This window comes from Pelodiscus sinensis, chromosome 2, assembly GCF_052426305.1.
Source record: "Pelodiscus sinensis isolate ZL-2025 chromosome 2, ASM5242630v1, whole genome shotgun sequence".
Classification (NCBI taxonomy): Eukaryota; Metazoa; Chordata; order Testudines; family Trionychidae; genus Pelodiscus; species Pelodiscus sinensis.
Genome location: NC_143053.1, coordinates 162,933,192 through 162,960,094, shown reverse-complemented (window position 1 = coordinate 162,960,094; position 26,903 = coordinate 162,933,192). Strand labels below are relative to the sequence as shown.

General features: G+C 41.0%; 1 long non-coding RNA gene across 1 annotated transcript in view; it reads left to right on the top strand.

Annotated features, from left to right (window-relative positions):
* LOC142827255 (uncharacterized) overlaps positions 1-21,176 on the top strand; it is a 69,028-nt gene extending 47,852 nt beyond the window's left edge. The window contains exons 3-4 of the long non-coding RNA XR_012901855.2: positions 10,675-10,788; positions 16,593-21,176. This is a non-coding gene — a long non-coding RNA (uncharacterized LOC142827255). The remainder of the gene's footprint in view (positions 1-10,674; positions 10,789-16,592) is intronic.
* Positions 21,177-26,903: the final 5,727 nt, after the last annotated feature.

The window sequence follows — 26,903 nt, the reverse complement described above, 5'->3', positions numbered from 1 at the left end:
TGAGAGACTGGGAAACAAAGGCAGAGAAAATTTACTAACTTGCCCAGAAGCATTGAAATGTGGTTGATGCCGGAGCTGGAACTGACTACAATAAAGGTAGGATTTCATCTTAGGAATGTTGCCCTTCAGCCTTTTGCTTCATGTGCTTATCAAGTTGTCTGTATCCATCATTCCCAAACAAACTAGGTAACCTCTCTCTTAGTTTATCATTGTGAGGCTTCTTTTATACACATGATACGTATTTAATGCATTATCATATACAACAAATATTATTATACAGCTAAATATGCACACAAAAGACCATGAATCTTTGATTTGGAGCCACTACTAGTAAAAACTGAGTGTTAATTAACACAATTAACATGTAATGTCATGAATTGGATTATATGTGCATGTATTGTATGTCTCCTGGCTTTAAATAAGATTGCTCCTTGTGAGAGTTTGAAAATAATGAAAATGAGCTTTTCCCTGACCAATACACATTTGTTTTGTGGTTTATTAAATAACTTTATCATCAGCATTGGAAATCTGCAAACCGAAAGATTTAAAACAAATGAACAAAATAAACACCTTTATTAAATAAATCAAGTACTGTAGTTGCATAATATATACTGATAATTACATAAGGTAATTGCTAAATAAACCGTTCCCTATGTTTCAGATGCTTCACACTGATAAATCATATTTGTGTTAATAAATGAGGACGCAGAGAATAAACAGCACAACACAGTATGTAAATGTGTGTAGGTGGGAGTTTAAGTTTTCTGTATATTGCAAAAATAGAAGAAGTTAATCTATATAAACAGACTTCCTGTCAGAAAGCGACAAATAGAAAAAATGTGAAATCCCTTTTTGCTCTTTGTGTGCTTTAAACTGTATCAATCTTCATGCCTCCAGGGTGAAGCAAATGGGTTCAGGAAGAAAAGTTAGAACATGTTATAGTACAACAGTAAAATTGTCTGGATATATTTAATTCTTTCCCCTTACTCTGAAATATCAGATATAGGCCCCTTCCAGAGGGGACGCCAGTCTAGAGTGGCCATTTGTCTCTTCAGATATGGCAATTCTTATGTTCCTGGTTATATGGTTATGCCAAATATGCAGTGCTTTTTTTGTGATGTGACTTCCTGGTACCGGCATTTCCAGATGCAGTACTAGCATCTCCAGTCAGAGCTCAACATCTTTTCCCCTGGAGTACTGGCACCTTATTTAAAAAAAAAAAAAAAAAAAACCCCTGCAAATATGACAATTTCCATCAATATATTTTGAAGAGCTTATTAAATTAGGTTTAAGTATCTTTGGAGCCATTATATCAAATACAAAGGTTTTGTGGGCCTGAATGATTAAAGGACTAAATTGAACAATGTGTCAAACAAGAATTAATTTATAGGGTTAATAAAGTTCAATAGGTTTCCCAGAAATTCTCTAAAAGAGTGTATATGCAAATTGTGCCCCTCTGGGTTAAACAAGAACTCAGCCTCTTTAGCTTTGCCCTGAAGAAGAAAAGTTTGGTTGATGATCAGCTGTTCTCAGAGTCCCCAGATCAAAGATCCAAACTGCATAAAGTTTTGATTAATACATTTGTGGGTGCTTGTTCTGAGCTAATAGTTGCTATGAACTTCTAACCACAGGAAAAAACCCTTGATGGGGTTTGGAGGACAGATCACCTATCGGAGCTCCTGCTGGAGTTGAGGGGATGTCTAGTAAAGTTAGTAGCATGTGTGTAGATTCTTTTACCGTTTTGATATGTTTTCTCTGTAAGGCTTAAGAATACATGTGAATGGCCATCAGAGCTTTCTTCTGCAAGAGCATCCGTGAAGACTGGAGACTCTCTTGAGGTGTGGACGTGCTTTTGTACCGGAACTCTTCTGCAAAAGGTGTCTTGTGCAAAAACCCTGCAGTGTAGACAAAGCCCTGGTGTAGTTAAACTTGCCGGAAAAAGCTTATGGTTAGGGCTCCTAGTGATGACACCTGGAATTGTCTATCTAGTTGCTTGCATGATTCTCCATTGCTAAGCTATCAGAGATATCACAACCATTATTGATGAAATCCATATCCCTGTAATGGGGATGTGCCTTGCCCTTTTTTAGAAATGGGGATCATAGACTAAGGGTATATTAAAGGATATGCCCAGGGTGACATAGGAAATGTTTGTGATTAAGCCAGGAACTGAACCTTCCCCTCCAGAGCTAGAGTGGGCCAAGAACCATGAATCACAGCCAATGGGAGCTGTGGTATATAAAACATCTGGCAGCTCACTAGATGCTAACCCTGTTGAACTACATCCAGCCCGCAGGATGCTTATTGCCCATACTTGCTCCAGAGACTCAATCCAGTACCTTCACCATCATTAGATCAGCATCCTACCTGGGATTATTGCCAGTTATAGAAAACTTGGGACATATAAAGAGTAAAGAATCAGGAGCATGGAAAAAGAAAATAATTACTGCCTTGGCCATACTTAATTGAAGATAACTGCCTTTTGTTCAAAGAGAAGGGTAGAAATAAAATGAAGATATACAAGGAAAGGGAATAAAAAGAGGAAGACAATAAACTGTCATCTGACAAACGATATTGCCTACTAGGAGTGGTAATGATGCCAGTTATCAAGCATAAAGAGAAAAGAGTAGGAGAATAAGAGTCCTAATAAAGAGTCACAGACAGATGAACAGAAGAAATCTTATCAGCCCAGGATACTATGAAATAGAAATCAGATAAGTAGGAGGAAAAACATTTTGAGACAGCCATTGATGCTGAGGCAGTGAAGGAGAAGACATTAATCTGCAGTATCAAAGGCATCTGATAAATCAAAAAAGGCTTTAAGAAAACAAATCAGAGTTGACCTCAAAAAAGTAATCAGTATATCTAGTAAAGATTACTTTTATGCCCAGAACAAAAGCCATGTGGGAAAGATCAGGATAAAATGTTTAGAGATACTGAGGAGAAAAATGTGAGACAAGCTTATTTCAATAGTGATAGAAATGTAGCCGTGTTAGTCTAGTGTAGCTGAAACAAAATACAGGACTATGTAGCACAGGACTATGTAGTCCTGTATTTTGTTTCAGCTACACCAGACTAACATGGCTACATTAAGTGCTACATAGTCCTGTATTTTGTTCAAGATTATTTCAAGATTTTAGAGAGGAATGGGAAGAACAAAAAATGTCAACACTTTAAATGTACGCCCCACCCCATTCTTAAGAGCAACCTTTCTTTCAGGAGGCCAAGAGATGCCCTGAATATTGTGATAGATGGGAGCCTGAAGAAGGGAGGAAGAAATAAGAAGGCGTAGACTTAAGATAGAATTTGCCCAACTACTAAAACAGATCTCATCAGGGATATAAGAATGAAAGAAGAGAAAGAGGAAAAGTGGAGTGGTAAATGAGGCTTTTGTGAACAGTGGTGACACTATCCAAAGAATAGTGTTCAGAGTTGCCAAGAGGTGAGACTCAAGACCAGAGGATTCATGTTCAATTCAACAGAACTGCTCAGTGCAAATAAGAGTGAAAAAGTTGATTCTACATGAGGTTTGGAAACAAGTTGAGTGCTTGCCTAGGTTGATATTTCTTCTCATTTTTAAGGATTGGTACCAGATTTTTTTCTCTGTTTTTCAAAAACAATTGTCTATGGTTCACTATGCAGAGAGAAAACAGCAAGGAAACTCCAAATATAATTTTGGCAAGCACTAAGCATGGTCCTGAGAAAACTCTACAGAGAGTTTTTTTTTTTATCAAAGTGTTGGATGAAATGAGCCTAAAAATTGCAAGCAAAGAAAACTATGTCTGATTGTTTGAATTCCTCATCTGCTCAGGATGTTATATATTTTTAAACAACCGGGATTGCATCGAAGAAACACTGGGCTCCAGCATCAATTTCTGTGAAAACAGTTTGCAAGGCTATGAAATTTAACTGTCTGGTTGGGTCAAAAGATATAATAGCATCCTTCTATTTACATCCTGTGGGCTTGATCCAAAGCCCCTTGAAATCAGTGGATATCTTTTCACTCAATGGACTTTGCACTGGGCCCTAGTCACCTAATTTTCTAATTTAGCAAAGGGGAATTCTAAGATAAATGCAAATTTGAAAGGAAGATGTAACCGATTTATTTGCATGAGGCACAAAAATACTCAGTTGGACTGTTTACATCCTCGCTGTTCTAATGGTAGAGCTAACCTTTGAAAAGACTACAAGCTGCGCACCACAGTTTACCTCAGTAAACTATAACCCATCAGTCTGTTCCCTGATGCTTTTCTGGAATGCTGCCAAGAACAATAATTAAATGACCATTCCATCCTATTAGCTGTGATAGGTCAAAGTAGAATTAGTGCAGTTGGGTCCTTTGGGCTTCTAAACTAAACAGATGTGCCATTTCCATAAATGGCTTTGACAGCTGCCACTGAGACACTGACATGGATAAAGAACACAGATAGAGAACCAAAGATATTTCAGTGGGATCGTGTGAGCTGTTGTTGAGATATAAAAGCTAATAAATGAAACACGGAGGATGATACTGAGACCAACAACAATGATTTTGTACAAGTCAGTCCTACAGCAACATTTGCTCCATTAAGAAATGACTTAGGCAAGATCAGGGACTTATTTATTTTAAGAGCCAGGAATGGTACCTAAAATTTCATCCAAGAGCACATGATTGAATAATGTCTGCTTTCTGTTCTAAAATATATAATAACTAGAGGATTGTCCTGGCATTTCTCGGATTCATTTAAATCATGTGTCTGGGCTGGGCCCGGGGTTGAAGGGTCCAGTACGCAGTATGCTCCGGGGAGAGAGGACAAATTCTTGGGGCCAGGTGAGAAAGGCCTGTCCATGGTGGCTAAAGTGGGCACAACTGGAGGACAGACAGACACACAAACAAACTCTTCAATAACACAAACAAACTCTTCTTTCTCTACTTCTGCCTCCCATTATCCTACTGGGGTTATAGCTGTCCTGGTCCCCATATCTGTCCCCTTGCAGACCTGATTTGGTCACTATGCAACATAACTGTCCCTGCAAACTGACCCCTCCCTTTCCATTTGATGAGAAACAATTGCATTCCAGGCACATCCCATTGCCCTGGCATAACCAAGCTCTGATCTTGCTTTAAACTATAAGAGGAAGCTGCAGACCAAATTTGGGGGTCCTAGCTCTTACCATTTGGGAGGAGTTCTTGAACAAACAGACTCACAGATGGACAGACAGAGAGATACACAAACTCTCTCAAATATAGAGTAGACTAGAGAGTTTTCCCAGTATTGCTTGAGTCCTGGTGGGGGCTTAAGAGGGTGTGTGGGGGGTGCAGGAGTCAGGGTAGGGGGTGGGGGACTCAGACCTGAAGACTCATGGCAGGGCACAGGGAAGTCGGGGGTGGGGGGAGGAGCTCACTGGTGACAGCACTCCCTGGGGTGTCTGAGGCTGTATGGCCCAGGCCCAGCCAGTGGCTCCTGGAGGCAGGGCTGCCTCACCCCAGGCAGCAGCTCTAGGCACATCCCATTTTCCTGGCACAACCAAACTCTTACCTTGCTTTAAATTAGGATAAGAGGAAGGTGCATGTCAAATTTGGTGGTCCTAGCTCTTACCATTTAGGAGGCATTCTTGCAGATACAGACTCCTAGACAGATTGATGCATAAATTCTCTAGATAGATAATAGGCATTCCCAACCAGAAAAAAGGAACTGGTGTAAAAGACACTCGGCAAATGTATAATGTAAGTAATCATTCTTAATAATTAATTAATGAAAGAGTAAGCAACAAGTGCAGGCAAAACTTCATTCTGAAGCATACCATTAAGCAATTACATAGAACCAGACTGTGACCTGTGACCTATGGCACCTTTCCACCAGCCACCCTACTGGCCACTCGCAATGCCTCTCCACAAGCCCCTGCTCCTATCCTCTCTGCCAGCCACCCTGCTGATTGATCAGTGAGATGTCTTCAGGACCCACCGCTGAACATAGCTCTCACACTTTACTGTTAGGCTAAGTCTACACTGCAGACGTCTAGCTCAAGAACTTTTTGAGGAAAAGATCTTCTGCAAAAAGTTCTTGAGCAAGAGTGCGTCCATACTGCCATGTGCTTTTGCACAAGAAAGCTCTGATGGCCATTCAAAGAATGGCCATCAGAGCACCTGTGCTTTTTGTGATAGGCTCTTTTTGCACAAGAAACCCTGTTGAGTGTCCACACACACCTTTTTGTGCAAGAACTCCTACACCACAAAAAGCCCTCTGTTCTGCCATTTTACTGTAAATTTTCTTGTGCAAAAACATGCTTGAGGTGTGGATGCTCCATGGGTTTTTGCGCAAAAATGGCTGCTTTTGTACAAAAACCCTGTAGTATAGTCATAGCCATAGTGTAGTTAAAGGCAGAGGAAACTGACAAGTAGGGGGAAAAACCCAGATCAGCAAGGAACTCCAAGTGGGTGGATATCTGTGCTAACATAGGGTACGTCTAGACTACATGCCTCTGGCGACAGAGGCATGTAGATTAGGCTACCGGACATAGTAAAATGAAGTGATGATTTAAATAATCGCCACTTCATTTTTAATTTACACGGCTGCCGCGCTGAGCCGACAAACAGCTGATTAGCTGTTTGTCGGCACAGCGCGATAGTGTGGACACTCCCATGCCGACATCAAAGGTATTTGTCGACCACCCAGGTAAACCTCGTCCCAGGAGGCATACCTGGGTGGTCGACAAATACCTTTGATGTCGGCAGGGGAGCGTCCAGACTATCGCGCTGAGCCGACAAACAGCTGATCAGCTGTTTGTCGGCTCAGCATGGCAGCCGTGTAAATTTAAATGAAGCGGCGATTATTTAAATCGTCGCTTCATTTTACTATGTCCGGTAGCCTAATCTACATGCCTCTGGCGACAGAGGCATGTAGTCTAGACGTACCCATAGGGACTCACAGAAGTCAGTGGGAGTCAGCATATAGAATCATAGAATCATAGAATACTAGGACTGGAAGGGACCTCGAGAGGTCATCAAGTCCAGTCCCCTGCCCTTATGGCAGGACCAAATACTGTCTAGACTATCCCTGATAGACATTTATTAACCTACTCTTAAATATCTCCAGAGATGGAGATTCCACAACCTCCCTGGGCAATTTATCTAGGGTGTTTGACTACCCTGCCAGTTAGGAACTTTTTCCTAATGTCCAACCTAAACCTCCCTTGCTACAGTTTAAGCCCATGGCTTCTTGTTCTATCCTCAGAGTCCAAGATGAACAAGTTTTCTCCCTCCTCCTTAAGACACCCTTTTAGATACCTGAAAACGGCTATCATGTCCCCCCTCAATCTTCTCTTTTCTAAACTAAACAAACCCAATTCCTTCAGTCTTCCCTTATAGGTCATTTTCTCTAGACCTTTAATCATTCTCATTGCTCTTCTCTGGACCCTCTCAAATTTCTCCACACCTTTCTTGAAATGCAGTGCCCAGAACTGGACACAATACTCCAAATGAGGCCTAAACAGTGCAGAGTAGAGCGGAAGAATGACTTCTCGTATCTTGCTCACAACACACCTGTTAATGCATCCCAGAATCATGTTTGCTTTCTTTGCAACGGCATCATACTTCTGACTCATATGGTCCACTATGACCCCTAAATCCCTTTCTTCCATACTCCTTCCCAGACAGTCACTTCCTATTCTGTATGCGTAAAACTGATTGTTCCTTCCTAAAAGCACTTTGCTTTTGTCTTTATTAAATTTTCTTTATTTACCTCAGACCATTTCTTCAATTTGTCCAGGTCATTTTAAATTATGACCCTATCTTCCAGATTAGTCGCAACCCCTCCCAGTTTGGTATCATCTGCAAACTTAATAAGCGTACTTTCTATACCAGTATCTAAATCGTTGATGAAGATATTGAACAGAGCTGGTCACAAAACAGACCCCTGCGGAACCCCACTTGTTATGCCTTTCCAGAAGGATTGTGAACCATTAATAACTACTCTCGGAGTATGGTTATCCAGCCAGTTATGCACCCACCTTATAGTAGCCCCTTCTAAGTTGTATTTACCTAGTTTATTGATAAGTTTATATAGCAACTTTCCAAAATATGAAAATATGTGCTGTATGCATGTACTCAGATCCCAGATGACTTTACTGGGACCTAAGCACATGCTTTGCTGTTTCACAGCTCTAAATTGTTTGCTGGGGTGGATGGGGGAGACACATATTACATTGAAGTAGGGCTCTGTAAAACCTCCTTTTTACTAAACCTCAGTGTAGTGACATTTTAAACTATGGGTTGAAAAGGGATAAAAGGAAGAAGATATTGGACCAGCATTAGAAAGTGTGCAGAGAAAGCCCACCCATGGTCAGTCCAGTCAAGAATGTAAAGGGCAGGAGGGCAGCATACCAAACTGCTGATTTTTTGGACCATGCAGCTGCTGCACATCTGAAAGAGACTTCCAGCTTTCTTGAAAAAAAATAGTAGTGATAGGAATGTCAAGTTCTGACCTTTCTAGGGACTTTTTTTTTTTTTAGAAATTTCCTCTCTTCTGACGCTTTTCACTATGACTTTCCCAAGATAAAGTCTGGCTCCTTGCTTTTTTGTGGTGGCATGGAATGCACCTACCACTGAGGGTGCCTCTTGCTGGTTGCCTTGGGGATTAGCTTCTCCAGGATGTGGGCAGCCACACTACAAAGGCCAAGCTACTGTATCTTTCCTGGTACTGCATAAGCCTGTGTACATTGCTTGGCATTTTGGTGTCATATCCCATAATTCTTTACACAGCACTAAACTGAGCTGATCTCAGATTTTTCCCCTGTGAACTGTGGGGAAAAATTGTCTGTCATTCCAGGCACCTGGGGAAATTGCAGGACACCATTAGGACTGGTGGTTTAATCTGTGTCCTCGCTGCAAACTGGGGAGGTAACAAGCCGGGGTGAAACTGGAATTTGGGCTCTAACCTAAAACACTTGTCAAGCTTGGCACTTAAACTCAGATGAACTGTTTTATGTTGTGGAGCAGTGGGGCAGGAGGATGGGAGAGACATACACAACATTTAAGTAAGGTCCCAGACAGTGTGGCAGGCTCTCCTTGCTGCACTTATCTATGTATTGCTGGGCAATTCTCAATAGCACCCACAAGTGGAAGAAGCATGGGGAGGAGAATGACAAAAATACAACAGAGAGGGGAGATTCCTCACTCGTAAATAAGCAGACTCTGTGCAGGTAGGAAAGGAAACCTTCCTGCCTCCTAAAACCTATGGAGCACCAGCAGAGCCTATCCTTAGCTGCTACAACCTCCTCCTGATTGCAGGAGCACCTGTTAGCCCTGCGTTCTCCCCACAAAGCAGTGAAAGGGTAGGATTTGGGTCAGTCTGTCTGTACAAGCACCTGTTCATTCCCCAGTCTTTCCAAAATACCTCTCCTTGGTGCTTTCCAAAATCACATGGACCAGATCTTCAGCTGATGTAAACCATCTTCCATTGTCTTCAACAAAGTTATGTTAGTTTCCACTAACTGAGATCAGATGCTAAGTATTCTGCAATTTTGTCACAGGAGAAAGCAGCTGAACCCACTTCTTGTTAGAGGATTGTGTTCCAGGAATGCATCTATGTCTGTATGAAAAAGGAAATGTTCTAACTCTTCACATTGGAAAGATAGCTTTTAAAATAGAAACCTCTACGCTCCCAACTTCCTGAATCTGCAGACAGCCTGAAATAAGAATTCTGGGATGTGAGAACTACCCCATTCTCTCAGTGGGCGGTCAACCTGGAAATCTACAGAGAACATTTAAAAACTAAGTATTTCATTGCTGAAACGGTCAGCTAATCCTACAACCCAAATTGTACCCCACTCTTTTCCAACTGGTAAAATTCCAAACTGAATTCTTTTCAGCTTCTGTCCCCAGCAACCTCGCCCGTGAAGTTGCCAAAGTCTGCAGTAGCTTTGAAACTGAAAATGGGAGTGGGGGACAGCAAACTATAAATGGCATTTAATATGGCTCTAGTCCCTTGCCCTTTGGCGTGTATAGCAGCATTGGTTTTAATCATGCTTAGGGAAGGTCAGGGGCTGCAAAACAGGAAGTGTCCTTGCTTCCTCCCCCTATATCAGAAGAATCTTCCACTCCTTTATCCATCACCTGATAATTTCACTCAGAATTTTCTAATTATTGTGTAGGACTATATGTCCACTTCCCCATCTGTTTAAAAAAAAACCCTTTTATTTTGAAAAGATACAGAGAAGTGAATGCATTAGATCTGAATTTTTACCCACACAACTGATTGTTCTTTCTTCTTCTCCTCTAATTCCACTGAGAGTGATTGTTCATATACAGATGTGGCAGAGGCTGTAATCAGTATCCTATAGTCCATGTCTAAGGGGAGGAGTTTGTGCAGCTGGCTTTAGGAGACTATACCAGCTGTTTGAAAGATACCACACTTCTCAGGAAGACAGGTTAAATTCAATAATTTACACAACTGCTGCACAAGCTATAAAACATATACTTGGTATTCAGGAGGATATCCTATTGTCAAGTGTTGCTTTATGCGGATGGTATTTCCCCCATCCCCCAAGATTAGAAAATTATTTTCTTCCCCACAGAAGTTAACTGTTTAGTGGTTACTTATTGATATATGGAGCCACACATGCAGCTCAAGGGAGGAAGATAAGAATGCTTTCAAAAATTCACAGCTTGAAATTGTTTTCCTCTTTTTCAAACAGCTCTATCCCCAGGGGGACTGTCTGCCAGCTGAGCACAGTTTGAATGCAATGTTTGGTGTGAGCTCCACCTCCTCCTTACCCTGGCTGATCTCCTGCTGCAAACAACTCCTCTGGGTATGTCTTGCAGGAGAATTAGACACCTTCTCTCCTGTTTGTCCTGAGGCCAGTTACAATGTATGGCATTGAACTAACCAGAATTGAGAAAATATAAGGGTGGCTTACAGTCACTTTTGCTTCACTCTCTCTCTCTCTACTCTTGGGCTAATTACAGCTCAACAAGTGTGGATAATCTGTAACTTCATTAGTTATTCCTGACTTCTAGCAATACAATCTTGAGCTGTCCCAAAACATTTTGGTTTATTCCAGAGTATGAATGAAGATAATGAAATCTTTCAATAACTACTGTTCTACCTGGGCTTAATTGACAAAGTTTATTGAAATGTAATTGCATTTTGAGCACACTAAGCCTGCATTTGTGAACACACCATGTTTTTTGTCTGTCTTTTGTCAGGAATCAGCATCTATAGCAGAATTAATTTCTTGGCACAATCATCAGTACAGTTGGCCTGAATCAGGCTGCCTGACTGCTACACTAGTTGATTGGCTGGGGTGGCAGGTCAGTTCCTAAGCCAGTAGTAGCAGCTAGCCAGTTTCTCAATACTCATGCTTACCATTGGGCTTGTTCTTATTTTATCTTGCTTCTATTGCTCCTGGCTTACACTCAGCCTTGCCTCTGTCCTGTCCCTACCTTGAACCCCTCTTTCTTTTTCCGTTACCTGATATGCTCCAATTCCTGATCTCTGGCTTGACCTATCGCTTTGGCTCCTGACTACTGACTCCAATTTGATCCTCTGCTTGGAAGTCTAATGCCTAACCTCCAGCTTGACACTTGGCTCCAGCTTCTGACTGACTCTGGCCCTTGTCCTTGGCTCTTGATACCTGCTCCAACCAGCAGGTCTGCTGTCCACTTTGACTGCCAGGCAAGACCATCCTTGTCCCAGTCAGCTGATCCCTTTCAACCCAGTCAGCTTCTGTGTTGGAAGAAAGATAAAATACCAAGTGACACATGGCATCATTTATCCGTGAAATACCGACAGGCAGGCAATGTGTTAAACTTGGCATCACACTTTCCTGTGAACATACCAGGCCCAACGATAAAGAACATTCTGATGACAAGAGCTGTGATAGGATGGTGCACTCTACTCGCTGGGCCACGTTCACTTTTTCATACCATCATTGTTCTTTGTTAATGTTTGGAAGCCTACTTTTTCTTGTGAATTGTCAGATTTAATAAGCCTTGTGCTCCCGTGCCTGCTTTTTCTATAGCTCACGTCACTTCAGCTACTGATGTTCAATGTCACCTACATCTCACTTCTCCCAGCATTACCAAACATGTTTCTCCCCTGCTTGTCATTCCAGACTCAATTCATTGCGCTGACAAGTCATTCCAGGGAAACATTTGGAGTTGAAATTTGTCAAAACAAACGAGCTTCTATAAATTGACATATTATGCTCCATCACAGCAAAAGATTAAGCAAAGTCTACAGAAAAGATGGTTTTGCTTCTATATTATTGTTCTACATTGCATTCCCATGTAGAGTTGCTTGGGTAATGATCTATTCTTTTGAGGATGTACAAGCACCATAATACATTCTGTTTGCTCCATGTGCAAACAATATTTTAAAATAATGTCTTTTAGTTTTCTGTCGACTTTCCAGGAATTACTTTTTCTTTCCTTTGTAGACTTTTAAGTTTATAGTAGTACACTATATGGATAGAGAAGTAACGGGAGCAAACATTAAAGACTCCCACAGAGTAATTAAGCAATACAATGCAACATAACTCTAGTTTTATTTAACATCTGTCATGCAAACTATGTCCCCAAATGATTTATAGACACAGTAGCAGAAGTGGTGAACAGTCAAAAATATACATTTTTCAGATGCGAACTGATGATTACATGGAAGCAATTAATGGCCGCTTAGGAAAAATAATATAGAACTGGTAAACAGCCTAAAGGGCAAAACAACTGAAAATATTTGTGCATGATTTAGAATGATGTGCAAGCATTCTTTATAAGAGCAGTAAATAGATCAATTCCATAAAGAAGAAGTTATAGAATCATAGGGTTGGAATTGAGTCCAACCCTTTGCCCAAAGCAGGACAAACCCCAATTAAATCATCCAAGCTGAGACTTAAAGAAACGATGGAGAACAACAAAGAAAGATAAAGCGTTGCACTTGCAATCTTGGGGTTCAGCTGACTCCAAGCTATGCTAAAGTTAAAAACAAAACTGAACCATAGCCCTGGGGGAAGACATGAATCTTAGAGTCCATCTTCCAGAGACACCATTAGCTTTATACTAGAGAATTAAGTTAGGCACACGATTATTAAAATACATTGTGATGAATCATAACAAGGCAAACTTAAGTTGTCCAGTAGGTCAAAGTTATATAACCCTCCTTGTGTTCCTGGAAGAGCTGAAGAGTGGTTGGCCTAGAAAGCTCAAGTCTTTCAAGGGCTGTGTGGGGAGGCAAAGGTTAAACAGCAGACCTCAAAACAGCGGGAGCCCATTAACATCCCAGCCAGCCAGCCTGGAACACATAAGAGAAGGTGAAAGTTAATACTATGGAGAAAGGTGGTTCCATGCTGAGGCAATGCTACTAACAGAAATATAAGCCTGTTTTGAAACTGTCTTGTTTACTTTTTGTGTACAGGCTTTATTTCCCCCTCTTTCCTGAAGAAGAAAAGGGGTCCAGGACCGTTGAAAGACTTTGCATTTTACTTGCAAGTGTTTAAAATAGTTGATAGTTTTCAAGTATTTGAAGGGTTAGGATTAGGGTTTGGGTTAGGGTTAGAGTGAGTGGAAGAGAGATGTGGTGACTTGATCTCCTCGCAAAGGGATTAGGAACCAAAAGGTAACCAGAAAATTGGGCAGCAAACCTACACTGTTGTCTTAAATTCAGTGTTGAACTGGCATACTATGGTGAATGGTGGGATGGAGGTCCCTTCAGCTCCGAAGGGTAACTGGCAGACGGCCTTGGGCACCATTTTTCAGGAGCACAGAGGACAGAAATGTAGGTAGCATGTGATTTCATTGTACAAAGCAGATAATTTTGTCAATAGCCACAGAGAGAACATACCTCATGTATGAAAGGACAGGTCATATTATATTAGTTAGCTGTTGCATTCAGTTCCTAGGGTTGGGGAAAAGGAGGGAAGGCAGAAAATATAAAGAATGGGAAGCAAATAGCTGGCAGCACCTCCTTCGAACAGTGGTTTATACTGAACTAGCTGGAGTTACCCAGCGTTGCTCGGAAAAGTGGAGGAACAACATTTAGGAAAACAGTAGTTCATTATCATTTTTTGAATAGTCGAAAAGTTGCACTGAGTTCTATAGGGATTAAAAAAAGATATATAAAAAAGTATAAAACAACCAATTTTACATGTTATCATCAAAAACTTTATTGTAAACTATATTTTTGTTTCATTATTCTTAACAAATATGTACAAATATTTTCAACTTCCAGCTCTTGAACACGCAACATGGAGTTGTCCATGTGAAAAGCAACATGTCTCAAATCAATTCCAGCTACTTTAAGTGACTGTCCTTGCGCTTTGTTTATGTACATTGCAAAGGCAAGTTGTATTGGGAATTGAAGCTGTTTAAATTCGAAGGGCATATCTGTAGGGATGATTGGTTTGCATGGTAGAAATATATCCTCACCCTTCACGCAACCTGTTAAAATTGTTGCTTCTATCACATGGGGCATTAATTCTTTTACACACAATCTCATCCCATTTGTGGAGGGGCGTGGCGCCGGGGCAACCCCCTCCGGGCCGCGCAGGGCCGCGATCCCACCCCTCCATCCTCCCTTACCCGAGGTCTTCGTCCTTGGTGCTCCCTACACCCCGGTGTCCTACCCTGAGTCCGGCAGGATCGGTCCTCAATTAGGGTTGACTCACTGGCGTCTGCGCCGGTGGGGGAGGGTAGGGGGGCTCGGGGCCGCCCTCAGTCCGAGCCCCGACCCAGGGCCCTAAGGTCTGGGGGATGCTACCCCCAGTCCTGGTTGGTGGGGGAGAGGGCCCACTTAACACACCAACCCCCCGGGTTCCAGTACCCTGCTCTGGGTCGCTTCCTACCTCCCTTGTCATGTCGCCGAGGTGGTTGGGTCTCCCGAGTCTCTGTAGCCGGGGCCCGAGATGCCTCCGCCTGTCTGCCCTCCGTCCGGCGGCTCCTCTCTCTCCACTCCGGCGGCGGCGCTCCCTTTGAGCTTCCCGCCCCGATGACGTCTCCCGCCGCGGGGCAGGGCTGCCTCCTCCGCCGGGCGGTGTCGTCCCGCCGGGTGCTTGCACCATCTGGCGCAGCGGGGCCGAACTGGAGTCCCGTCCTTCCGGCCCGGATGGGGCCGCGGTGGTGTGGCTGGACGCCGCTCGTGTGGGCTCGCGCTCGGCCCCGCCCGCGGCAGAACAAGCCGCACAGAGCAGGAGCCGGCGCGGAGCCGCCGCTTCTCCCCAGCATGCCGGGGACGGCGCTCAGTCTTTGCGGGGCTCGGGTGCTGCCCCGTCACACCATTGCATAATCTTAGTGCATCCAGATTCCTGAGAAGAATAATCGGAGAACCAATTTTAAGCACTAAATTGTGAGGCGGCATCCCAGTAGGTTGAAGAGAGTTTAGAAATTCGATGAGATAATACACTGCTTGGTCTCTATTTACAACTGTTTCAACCAACCTGTATGTTTTGGCTTCTCCAGGAAGCTGTTGTTGTATTCATAGGTTAATGGCATTCACGCTGATATTTTTAGGAGCAAGAATTGCACATTCACAAAGCCATTTATGATTGTTGAAATGATGTTGAATGTTTGTAAACACACGGTTTTCTAATGCTTCAGGAGATTCTACTTTATTGCAAAAGTTTTTTGGAATTTTGATGAGTCTAGTTGTCGGATCAATTGGTATTTTTCCATCGCCAAGTGTTAGCAGCTGTTGAGCAAATTGTCCAGCAGACACATCACCGTGCAATTGAACTCTCACGTTGGTTTTTAGTTCTAGTCTTCACACATCTCCATAGGTACGAAAATTTTAATCAAGGTTTAAAATCATTGGCCATTGTTCCTTTTGGAATGACAGGCAGTGTTTGTCAAAACACCTGCTAAGAGTACAACAACTCCACCCATAACTGCCTGGTTATTTCGCAGGTCTCTAAGAGTTCGATTTAGAGTCTTCAATGCGTGTTTGTGAGCCATTGTACACTCATCCCAGATGATAAGGTCACAATTTTGTAGCACCTTAGCTTGATCTGATATTGCATAGAGGATTTTCAGTATGTGAAAGATTAAGAGATAATTTGAGAGTTGAGTGAGCAGTGTGACCCACATGAAGTAAAGTAGTAGCAATACCAGAAGAAGCCATTGAAATTGCAATTTTTGATTGCTTCCTGATTTTGGCTAAAAGTAAATTTATGACAAATGTCTTTCCTGTTCCACCTGGTGCATCAAGAAAAAATATTCCTCTGGTTTTTTATAAACCAAGTTTAAGATAGCATTAGAAGCATGTCTTTGATCACTGACCATAGTGGTTCATTTGTTGATATATATTGATCCAAATTTTCTACATAATAATTAGTTTCTCTTACCATTTTTCTGCTTAATTGATCACCCACATCTCTTTGAGGTGTGGGAAGACCTACTTGCTTCAAATCTTTACCAATCATTTCCAGAAGTTTGTCTTTTAGGAGGATCAGTGATTGATTGAAAATATCAGATTTGCATACCAAATCCACTCCAGGATTTTGTCTGCGAGCTTGCATTAAAATGTCTTCGGCCATGCTTTCTTTATGAGTTTCCCACAACTGATTATGATTACACAATCCGCAAGTGGTGATCAGAATGGTGAAAAGATTTCTTAATTTTGCAGGTGACTGAGAAACAGCAGCTTCGAGAATCGTGTCATTCCAATCGTGTGAATCATCTTCAAACAGGCCTCTAATTTGGCAAGCCTCACGAAATGTTGAACATATTTGTCCATTGACAGTTCTAAGAGCTTCAGAAGAAGTAGGACCTCTGACAGTATGTAGCAAAATCCATAGAAAGAAATATTCAAAATTATTTGGATGCACAGTATAGACATAACCAATAGCGTCTGTACATTTCACACCGTTCCACCCAGGTACAGTGGTTCCTTGAATTCTGCATTTAAAAACTTTTCGTGATGGGTTCCAAGTGTAGTACTATGGAATATCACAATATAGTAGCATCTTGGCAAAGTCATCTTGTTGACAGAGTAAAAAAAATGCAGTCAATGTTGTGTTACTTGGTTCATTGATTCTCTTCTGTAAGTTATGTTCTGTGAAATAAACACGTTGACCATTTTCCAAATGTACAGCCAAATGCATTACCGATGAATGTCATTCATGTATTGGAAAAACAAGAATTCGCCAAACTGCCTCATTGTTGCTGATGTATCTACCCATTATGTATCGTTGAATTTCATCGATTGCTGCTCCATCTCTTTCTAAGCCAAATTTCGCTTGGTCACTGCCTTTGTTTACATATTTGCATATGTACTTAATTGACTTCACTGAGTTGCAATACTCAACATTGATATGGGCCGCAAAAATCCGAGAAAGTAATGGACAGTATGGTACAACCCACTTGTTGATTTCAATCTCTTGATAAGAGTTATTAATTTTATCTTGATTTTAGCTGTAAAACCACCATCTTCTACTTTTGTCCTTCTATAGAGAGGATATCCATCTTCTTCTGTTTTGAGTTTCTCGAAGAAGATTTCGTGGGTATTTTTTGGCACACTTTCCATGTACCATGTAGGGAGAATAGGACTGATACTACCGCATGGACTGTGTATCATGTTTTTCACAATTAGGTCAAACAGAATAGGATCTTGTTCAGGATCAGGTAGTTCTGCACTAATAAAGCTATCTGTTTGATCTGGCCTAATTTTTTCTTTCATACATACTAATATGTGGGCATGTGGTAGGCCTCTCTTTTGCCATTCGATAGACTACATCCAACATCGAGTTTGTCCAAATACATGACCCTTGGTAATGGTATCCATAAGCTTTATAAGTTTTAGCCTAAAGACTCTTGCTGATAAATCATGCTGATCTTAGTAAGTTTGGCCAGTCATTAGCTCTGCTTGAATTTCTTGCCATTTAGGATTGCAAGTGAACATCACAAATAGGTCTACCATATTTTCTGACATATGTCATAATGTCTTGCGTATATTTGTGCATATACCGTGGGCTTCCAGTAAATGTTGATGGTAGAATTACTTACTGACCAAGGTTGTTTGCATTCCCGTCATTAGCCATTGCATCTCTCAGGTGAATTTATGCATCCACTCTAAGGGTTTTTTTTATTTAAACGAATATACAGTAATCATTCACTCTCAATCTTGGCATACATATCAATGACAAACTGATGGAAGAGTTGACAGCACCTCAGAATGTGATTAACATTTTCTGCACTCACCATTATGCCGTTAGCATAAAATTTAATTGCTGATACTTTTTTTCTATTGATAAGGATTTTTGTTATTGGATCAATCTGCATAATTTGAAAATGATAACCATCTTCTCCTTGCCAAAAAATGAGAGCGTATTGTAATGCATCATAAGATCTGTGAGTTTCTGCCACTTTCTGCAGTTGATTGTTTCTTTTTTCCAAGATGATATCGCATCTCTCAAATTCATTTCCCACGATGACAATCGCCCCCTCATTTATCAAAGGTTGATTAAATCGTCACTCATGTTCTCTAGCAGGTCTTTTGTCCGCTCGAATGACCACTTTGTATTCATCAGAAGTCAACCTCTGAATAGCAGTTTTGAAAATATGTACATAGTCATTATGTTGGTGAAGCATTTGTTGTAAGTCCAAAATGATGTCTGGGTTTGTACCAGAAATGTTACTGCAGCGTTGGTTTGTCTCTTGATTTTCATCACCCATAAAATAAATCTGAAGAAATCGATGCTCTTCATTTGGAAGTGGCAACAATGATCCTATATGATGATACACCTGGCCTTGAACTTTAAAAGTAGGCATGAAACCTGGCTCGCATATTTCGTTGCTTGTACTGAAAGATGTCATTTGGAAGCATAAGTTGTACTTTCTGATATTTTGCAAGAAATGTTTCGATCTGGATGTTAATCCTGACATCAATGATTGTAGCGGTTCCGGAGGAGGTTGGAGTATTGGTACGCTAATTTTACCACTCAAACAGCACATGCCTGATGTTCCTCCAATCCACTTTAGAGCACTACAATGTAAACATACTTTGTTCATTCGCCTGATATCAAATTGAGGCCAATTTTCATAATTACCAGTCAGATTATAACAAAATGACTTGCCTTGTAGTATTGACCAGCGTGTAGCTCTTGAAGTTGCTTGTATTATACATTGGTTATCAAGCCAAACCTGCCTCTGTTCCACACTTTTGGCTGCTCTAGATGCTGCAGTTGTAAGTTACAGATTTTTGAGCCATGTCTGTCTCTGGTCTTGATTCTTGGATGCCCTTAATTCTGTTTGTATTACACGTTGCTTGTCTAGACAAATCTGCCGCTCTTCTACATGTTCAGGTGCTCTTGATAAAGCCATTCTTTTTGCACCTGTAGTCTTTCTTCCTAATTGCCTTTTTTTTAGTGGCATAATATTTTTGTAAAATGGTCTAAAAATGCAATTTGTTGTGTATTGATACATTTTTTTAGGAAAAATAATATAATTGGATCAATAATTAAAGTGAGTTACTGAAAAATAGAGTCACTGTTGAAATATAAGTTGAAATATAAGTTGACGGTTGATATACCTGAGGTGAGGAGCCTGAGGGGAGGGAGGAGGAAGGGAGTCGCGCACCTGCCACCGGCTCCTGAGCCCGCCTTCCACTTCCTTGTCCCTCTGCCAGCCTTAGTGAGTGACTATCACCGCCGCTTTCCCCAGTAAGCCATTTCTCCCCGCACTGCCAAGCTCTGTGCAGCCCCAGGGAGAGGCATCAGTTTCTCATCTCTTCCCTCCCATAGTCCCTTAAAACCTTCTTCTGAATGACAGGTTATCCCTCCACCGGCCTTAGTGAGCTTCCCCAGGGAAGCTGCTTCTCCCCGCACTGCCAAGCTCCGTGCTGCCCTGGGGAAAGGCGTCCATCTCTCATCTCTTCCCTCACACAGTACCTTAAAACCTTCTCCTAGATAAAAGGTTATCCTATGAAAAGTTTGGTTGTGGTAGCTTTTATAGTGTCCAAGTTATTAGGCACAAACAAACATTCAGCTTTATATATTAGATTAAAGTTATTCACTGCCTGGTGTGCTACAGCTAGGGAATCCCATAATTTCCTCTCTGGGTTGGCAATGAAGCCTTCCTTTGGAATTAGGGAGCACTAAGCTGTGAAAGTGATAGATATTAGAGGAGACATAAAACTCCCCCTGTCATTAGAAAGGGCTTTACATAACGGATCTGTTCAATACCTTGGCAAAGTGCATTCTCAGCTCACATTGCTAAATAAATTGTTTCAGTTTTATCTCCTGTCATAAGCTTATATAGCAGGGGTGGGCAATAATTTTAGATGGGGGACCACTTCACTAATTTTTTAAGTGGCCCAGGGCTGCCCCAGAAGGGATGGGGCCTCTGGTGAAAGACGTAGGATCAGGACACTTCTGAGCTCCCCCTCCCACAGACCCTGATTGGCCTGGGGTTGGGAGAGCACTGAGGTCTTTGCATCTGCCCTCCCCCCCACCAAGAGAGAACTGCCAACTGTTCTGAACAGCTGATGGATGGCTCCCTCTAGGCACCCACCCACTTGCAGAGCAGGAGGAGACTTTGCAAGCTGTCCCCAATCGCAGGCCCATTAGGGCCTGGGTGCGGTAGGAGCATGTGAAGTCTCTTCTTCCTGCCTTTGCCCTGCAAGGGATGCACGGCGCTTAGAGTAAAAGCAGTGCATGCCCCTTGCCGAGTGGGAGGAGAGATCATGTACTCCCTGCCCCTGCCTTGCAAGGGCTGTGTGGTGCTTGTAGGGTGGGGGCAGGGAGCGAGATACTTTAAGTGCTCCTCTTGCCCCCAGGCTCTGATTGGCCTGTGGGCAGGGGAGTGGCAGAGTGTCCACAGCCCAGAGCCACCTGCTTGGTGGGTCAGATCCAGGCTGCAGAGACCCGTTTGCCTGCCCTTACTGTATAATGCAGCTGTGCACTGTTCAGGAAATACTGTTCCACCCTGGAGCTGTCTGTATATCAGTGCTGGATGAAATGTTGCCTTTGTAATAACCTTATCTACCTATCTGGAAAATATCTTTTTGTGTTAGAGCTGGGTGATTTTTTTTAGTGAATAGTAAATTTGCTTCAAGTGTGGTTTCTTTCTGGGGAATTATGAAACTATTTGTGAATTCGGGTCAAATTTAGCAAATTGTTTTGACTTTTTGTTAAAATAATGGTTTTTATGGACAAAACTGTTTGTTTTGATCATTTCATAATTAAATATTTATTTTTTGTTTCAAAATTTAGCTATGTTTAAAAAAGAAAGTATTTTATTTAGGTTTTAGGTGGGTCTTTTGATCTGAAACAATTTTTTGTTTCAGAAATGTGAAAAGTCAGTTTTGATTTTGAAATAAACTGAAAATGTTTTCTGGTTTTTCAGTTTGGCACCAAGTGTGGAAGGGAATAAAATGTCTGTTAACGTGATTACAAATATGATCACTCAATGTGATGGCTTCTGCATAAAGTGTGAACTTATTCATTTAAAGGTGGAGAAAAAATAACACAATTCATCTCACCTTTCTGTATCTTTCTTATGCTTCAAGCACTTAATGTGTGTTTACCTAAACTCTCCCTACTCAACCAGAAAATATGTTACAGAACCACCACATGTATTGAAGAAAATGTAATCTGATTTTTTTTTCCTTAGGAGAGAAGACTTAATCTATCCCTAATGGATGTTTGCACACATGAGAAACCCATCATATGATTTAACTTGTCTCACACACACACACAAATCTGTTCAGGCTCTTTTTTTTGTTACAGACCATGGTGAGATGTATTGCTACAAGCTACTGCTAAGATTTTAAACTCATTTTGATCAAGTTGAAAGGGTTTCTTCTTTGGCTGTTGATTAAGCTTCACAAATATTCACCTATGATGTTGCAGACAGAAGTCTCACTTATATTTTTTCAGATAATTGCAGCTGCCTACATCCTATTTCCAATTAGTAAATACATTACAATAATTCTTGACTGTTTAGCTGCTCCAAAGTCCTCTTGACTTTAGATCTATCTATTTTTTTCTGAGGCCATGTCTATGCTATGCAGAAGATTGATGCTGCCATATTCAATCATCCAGGGTTTAATTTAACGGGTCTAGTGAAGACATGCTAAATCGAACTCAGAGGATGCACCCCTGGGTGTAGGTACTACTACAACTCATAAGGAGTAAGGGAAGATCATTGACCTCCTGCTGTGTGGACGGTACAGAAATGAGACATAAGATACGTTGACTCCAACTACATAATGAATGTAGCTGGAGTTGCATATCTTAAGTCAGCCTTCCACTGTGATGTAGACCAGGCCTGAAAGATGCAAAGTAAAGGCCTTTATTGGAGAGCTATCAGGCCTTGATTTATTACCCACTGGTTCACACTAATTGAAACGTGCTAGTTTTCTACTAGAGCATTCTGATTTGCATTGATGATCCTCTTTTGGTGGGCAGTAATCCCTGCAAAAAAACGAAGAGGGGGTTAGTCTTAAAGTTACTGATAATTGGTTTTATCTTCATGTATCTTGCTATATGGGAATGCAAACCTAAGGAAGTCTTAAAGGTTCTTCAGCATTTTATTTTTCCTACTGTGACAGCCAAGTCATTTTGGTTGAGGGGTAAATAAAATTCTTGAACTCTTGCACTTGGGTAAACAATGGGTTTTTAGTGGCAAGCAAGCCAAGGTGTAAAAAAGGTAAAACAGTAATGATAAAGGTATCACTGACAAACTATAATATATAGGCCTGTGAGTATCTCTCATAACTAATGATCTTACTTTACGCTCTACTCTTTTAGACATATTTCCTGCTCCAACATTACTGAGTTTGCTTAGTAACTGCTATGGAATGCTCCATGCCTCTTCTTATAGTTCATCTCTTTCAAAAATTGCTTTGCATCCCATAGGTGCACCTTCCCTGGTATGTCCCAATATCCTTGGTAACCTTGGGGAAATCCTGAAACGAGTTATGCTACAGTAGCAAAAGTGCTTTTTTTTTGAGAAAATCCTCTCTTCAAGAAAGAAAAATAGTGGTTTTTCAAAATATTTAATAGTTATTTTCCTTTATTGAAATATATATACATTGAAAATGTTAATAGCAGAAATATAGTGAATGATTCCAAAGTATTTAAAAGTACTCAAACAACTCTCCCTGAAATAAACAGAACTCCAAACAAATAACGTATAGGTACTTGGTCAAGGCAAAACCTTATTTTGGGATACTGCCACTTCTTTCTTTGAGATATACACTTCTACACTGTGTGCTGAAGGGTGCATACTCGGAAACTTGCTAAGTTTAAGCTGGCCCTCAGTTAGTCTCACACCTGTCCAGCTGCTCTGAGGTGTGACAGAAGTGTACATCCCAATTGTATCTCAAAGCTCAGTGGAAGTGAACCTCTATCTAAATATATTTTTTTACACACCTCCAAGAATAGCTCACTATCTAATGTGTATTTTGGGATACACATTAACTATGACACAGTCACAGTGCTTACCCATTTGGTCCCAAATTCAGCCCTTTGCTTAACCCAGGCAACCACATGGAAGTCATGGATGCAGTGGAGGACAGAAGTTGACCTAAAATATGCACTTCAAAGGGTATACTTCAAGTTGCATCTGAGATACAGCTGTATAATATGGAGTTAGTTCAGAAATGTGTTTACAGTGCTTGTTTGGCAAAGCTGACACTTTTAGAGACACATTAGCAAACTTACAGAAAGAAACCATCAGAATTTATTATCTGGAAGTGAAATTAAGCCTGTTTAGATTCCTTTCAGTTGCAGAAATGACTGATTACTAGCTTTCCTGCTTATGAAAGGAATAAAATGACTAATGAAACTTGTAAAAAGAACAGTTTTATGGTTTGAAAGAAAGCTTAGTGTTAAAATAAAATAATAGAATCTGTGGGAAAATATACAATGGTAATAGTGAGGCCAGAGTGTTTCTTTTAATCTGTCATTGAACTTGGTGCTGAGGAAAGATGTCAGCTTCTCAGCTCTGGAGAGTAAAGTGATTAATCTGAATATGAAACAAGCAGCAACAGAGCAGACTTCTCCCCATCCTCTGCTGGTAAACCTCAAATCTTTAATTAGAAAGGATTGTTCTCTATCTCCACCCCTCTGTGAAGTCTCTAAATGGTACTAGTAATGATTTTGTTATTACACATTATGAAGCCCAATGAAGGCATCAGCTTACATATCTGATGGCTGTTTGATGAGCTGAATTTACTTATTCATCAGGTTTGGAGATGAAAGGCTATACTATACTATATTGTATAGTATGCTATGTCTATAAAAAACAATATACCATTCAGGGATTTTTCTATCTTTTAAACTATTAACTAAGTTATGGAATTTCATATCTTATATCTAGACTTGAGGCATCATTGGCAAAAAATGAATCACACTACCAATTAGCAAAATGGTAGTGATGGTTGTGCTGTCAATTACATTGCCTCATCCTCAGTTATTTCAGTGGATTTGGCTGGTATATCTCAGACAGAATTGGCCTAGTTCTTTCTTTAGAATACATTCTAATGCTATCCTGTTTCTTTGCACAAGGCCATAATATTTCATATGTATTATAATAGTGGTTTTCTTCTTCTTAAAGTGTTCTACAAACATTGGTTCTCATCACCTTTTGCATGTTAAGTGAGAATTAACTATATTTTAAGAAAAGGACACCAAAGCAAAGAAGCCAGGAATTTATCCAAAGCTATAAAAGGAATCTGTGTCAGTGACAGGATTAATACATCTGTTTGTAGCGCCTGAATCCAGTGTTCAGGCAATAGGACTTCAACCCTTTCAATTTCTCACCCTGAAACATATGTGAAAACACTCAAATACTCAAAGAAAGTTAATCTTTTATTTTAAACAGAATCTTTTAAGAAACCACATCTAAGTATAGTTTCTCCCTCCATAATGCCGTCTTTAAGGCTAATTCTAAGAATCCCCTAATCCTCCATCCTAAATTCCCCTCCACCTTAACTTCCCTCAACCTAACTCCCATGCTATGCATATACTGCACACTTCTTCTGCAAAAGCTTATAGAAATGAAGTGCAGAGTAGAATGCCTCCATGCTTCATTTACATAATTAATTAGGGGCCATTTTTGTGCAAGAGGCTTTTGCGCAAAATGGAGCTGTGTAGGGCTATGTCTACATTGCAAGGTTTTTGTGAAAAAACGGACGTTTTTGCGCAAAAAACTGCGGAGCGTCCATATCTCAAATGCACTTTTGTGCAAGTAAATCAGCAGTAAAACGGCAGAACAGAGGGCTTTTTACAGTGTAGGTAAATCTCCTTTTACAAAGCATAACTCCTTTTTGCGCAAGAGTTCTTGTGCAACAAGGCAAGTGTGGATACTCTGCAGGGGTTTCTTGAGCAAGAAATCCCTATGGGAAAAAGCACAGGTGCTCTGATGGCCATTCTGTGAATGGCAATTAAAGCTTTCTTGCGCAAGCGCGTCCATGCAGTGTGGACGCTCTCTTGCACAAAAGCACATGGCTTTTGCGATGTGCTTTGAGGTGTGGATGTGCTCTAGCACAAGAAGTTTTTGTGCAAAAACTCTTGCACAAAAGACTTCTTGCACAAGAAGCCTGTAGTGTAGACATAACCTAGATGGCTCCTTTTTGTGCAAAACCCCTCTCTTGTGCAAGAGCCGTTCTTGAAAAAATGAGGAAGAACTGTTCTCGTGCAAGAGGGGGGGTTTGCACAAAAAGGAGCTGTCTACACAAAAAGGAGCTGTCTACAAAAAGGAGCTGTAGCCCCATTGAAACAGTTGCCTCTGAGCACGTCATATTAACAAAAACACAAATAAGAAGTTTTAATGATAAGAGACCAAAACAAAATAGTTGCCATGACTCTACTTCCTGGTGTCCAAGCAATTGGCTCATACCACATGGTCATCAGAATCTATCTAGGGCACATTTGTCTACATATATGTACTTTTATGGTTCTCATCACCAAAATATCACGGAGTGTCTGAATGTATTGACTCTTCCACTTGCAGATTTTACTTCTAGATAGTCTAGAAATATGTATAGAAAACATCCAAATACAGATTTGGAGCTAGATCCACAAAAGGTACTTAGGCTCAGAGTTACAATGACTAACTTTAGGCACCAGCCTGCCCAGTGGAATCCTCGGCAGTGAGTGCACTGATACACCAGAAAAATGGAGACTGCAGAGAGATTGGTTGAAAGCAACTCAGGCACATTGTCAGAGCAGTGTACTTTATTAAAGTTCCACTGTTTCGACCTGCATTCAGCATCAGTCTTTGAGAATGAAACAATAAAGATTATATGCCCCTCGCTCTTTGATATTGCATAACCTATCCCATTTTTATTAAGGTAAGATATAACTTGGATGAAATGAATAGTGCCTGTAATTGATATCTGTAGCATAGAATTTATTCTGCAGGCATAGCTGGCTGGGCTAATGCTCCTGCTGAACTGGGAGATCATCTTAAAATGTGATTACATGTACATTGTGGATTAAACTACTCTGCATTTAGTACAGTGTTCTTATTCCTGTAAGGTACTGATGTAAGTAAAGGGCAAGTGCATCACGTTAGAATGTGAATTTGTTTTTCCTCCGATATCATGTTTAGGGTTTTTGCACTGCAAAAATGTGCTCAAAATGGAGCACAAAAAAGGAAATGGCAAATAGCAATATAAAGATTCCCCCCTTAATTTGTATTGCATAAAGTTTGCAGACATGCTCCCTTAATAAGCATGACTAAAACCATAGCTTCAATGTGAAGTACTGACCCAAACCAAAATCCTGGATCCAAACATTGCATGAAGTGATCTGAACTGATGTCTGGCTCTAAATTGTGTGTTTCTTTCCCCCACCCCATCTCAGTGATTGATCCAAATGAAACTGATGTGCGTTAATGCCTGCGATTAATGCAGGGCAGAATTAATGCATTAACTTTTTTAATGCATTAATCACAGGTGTTAATGTTGCACTGCCCCTTTGAAGCACCG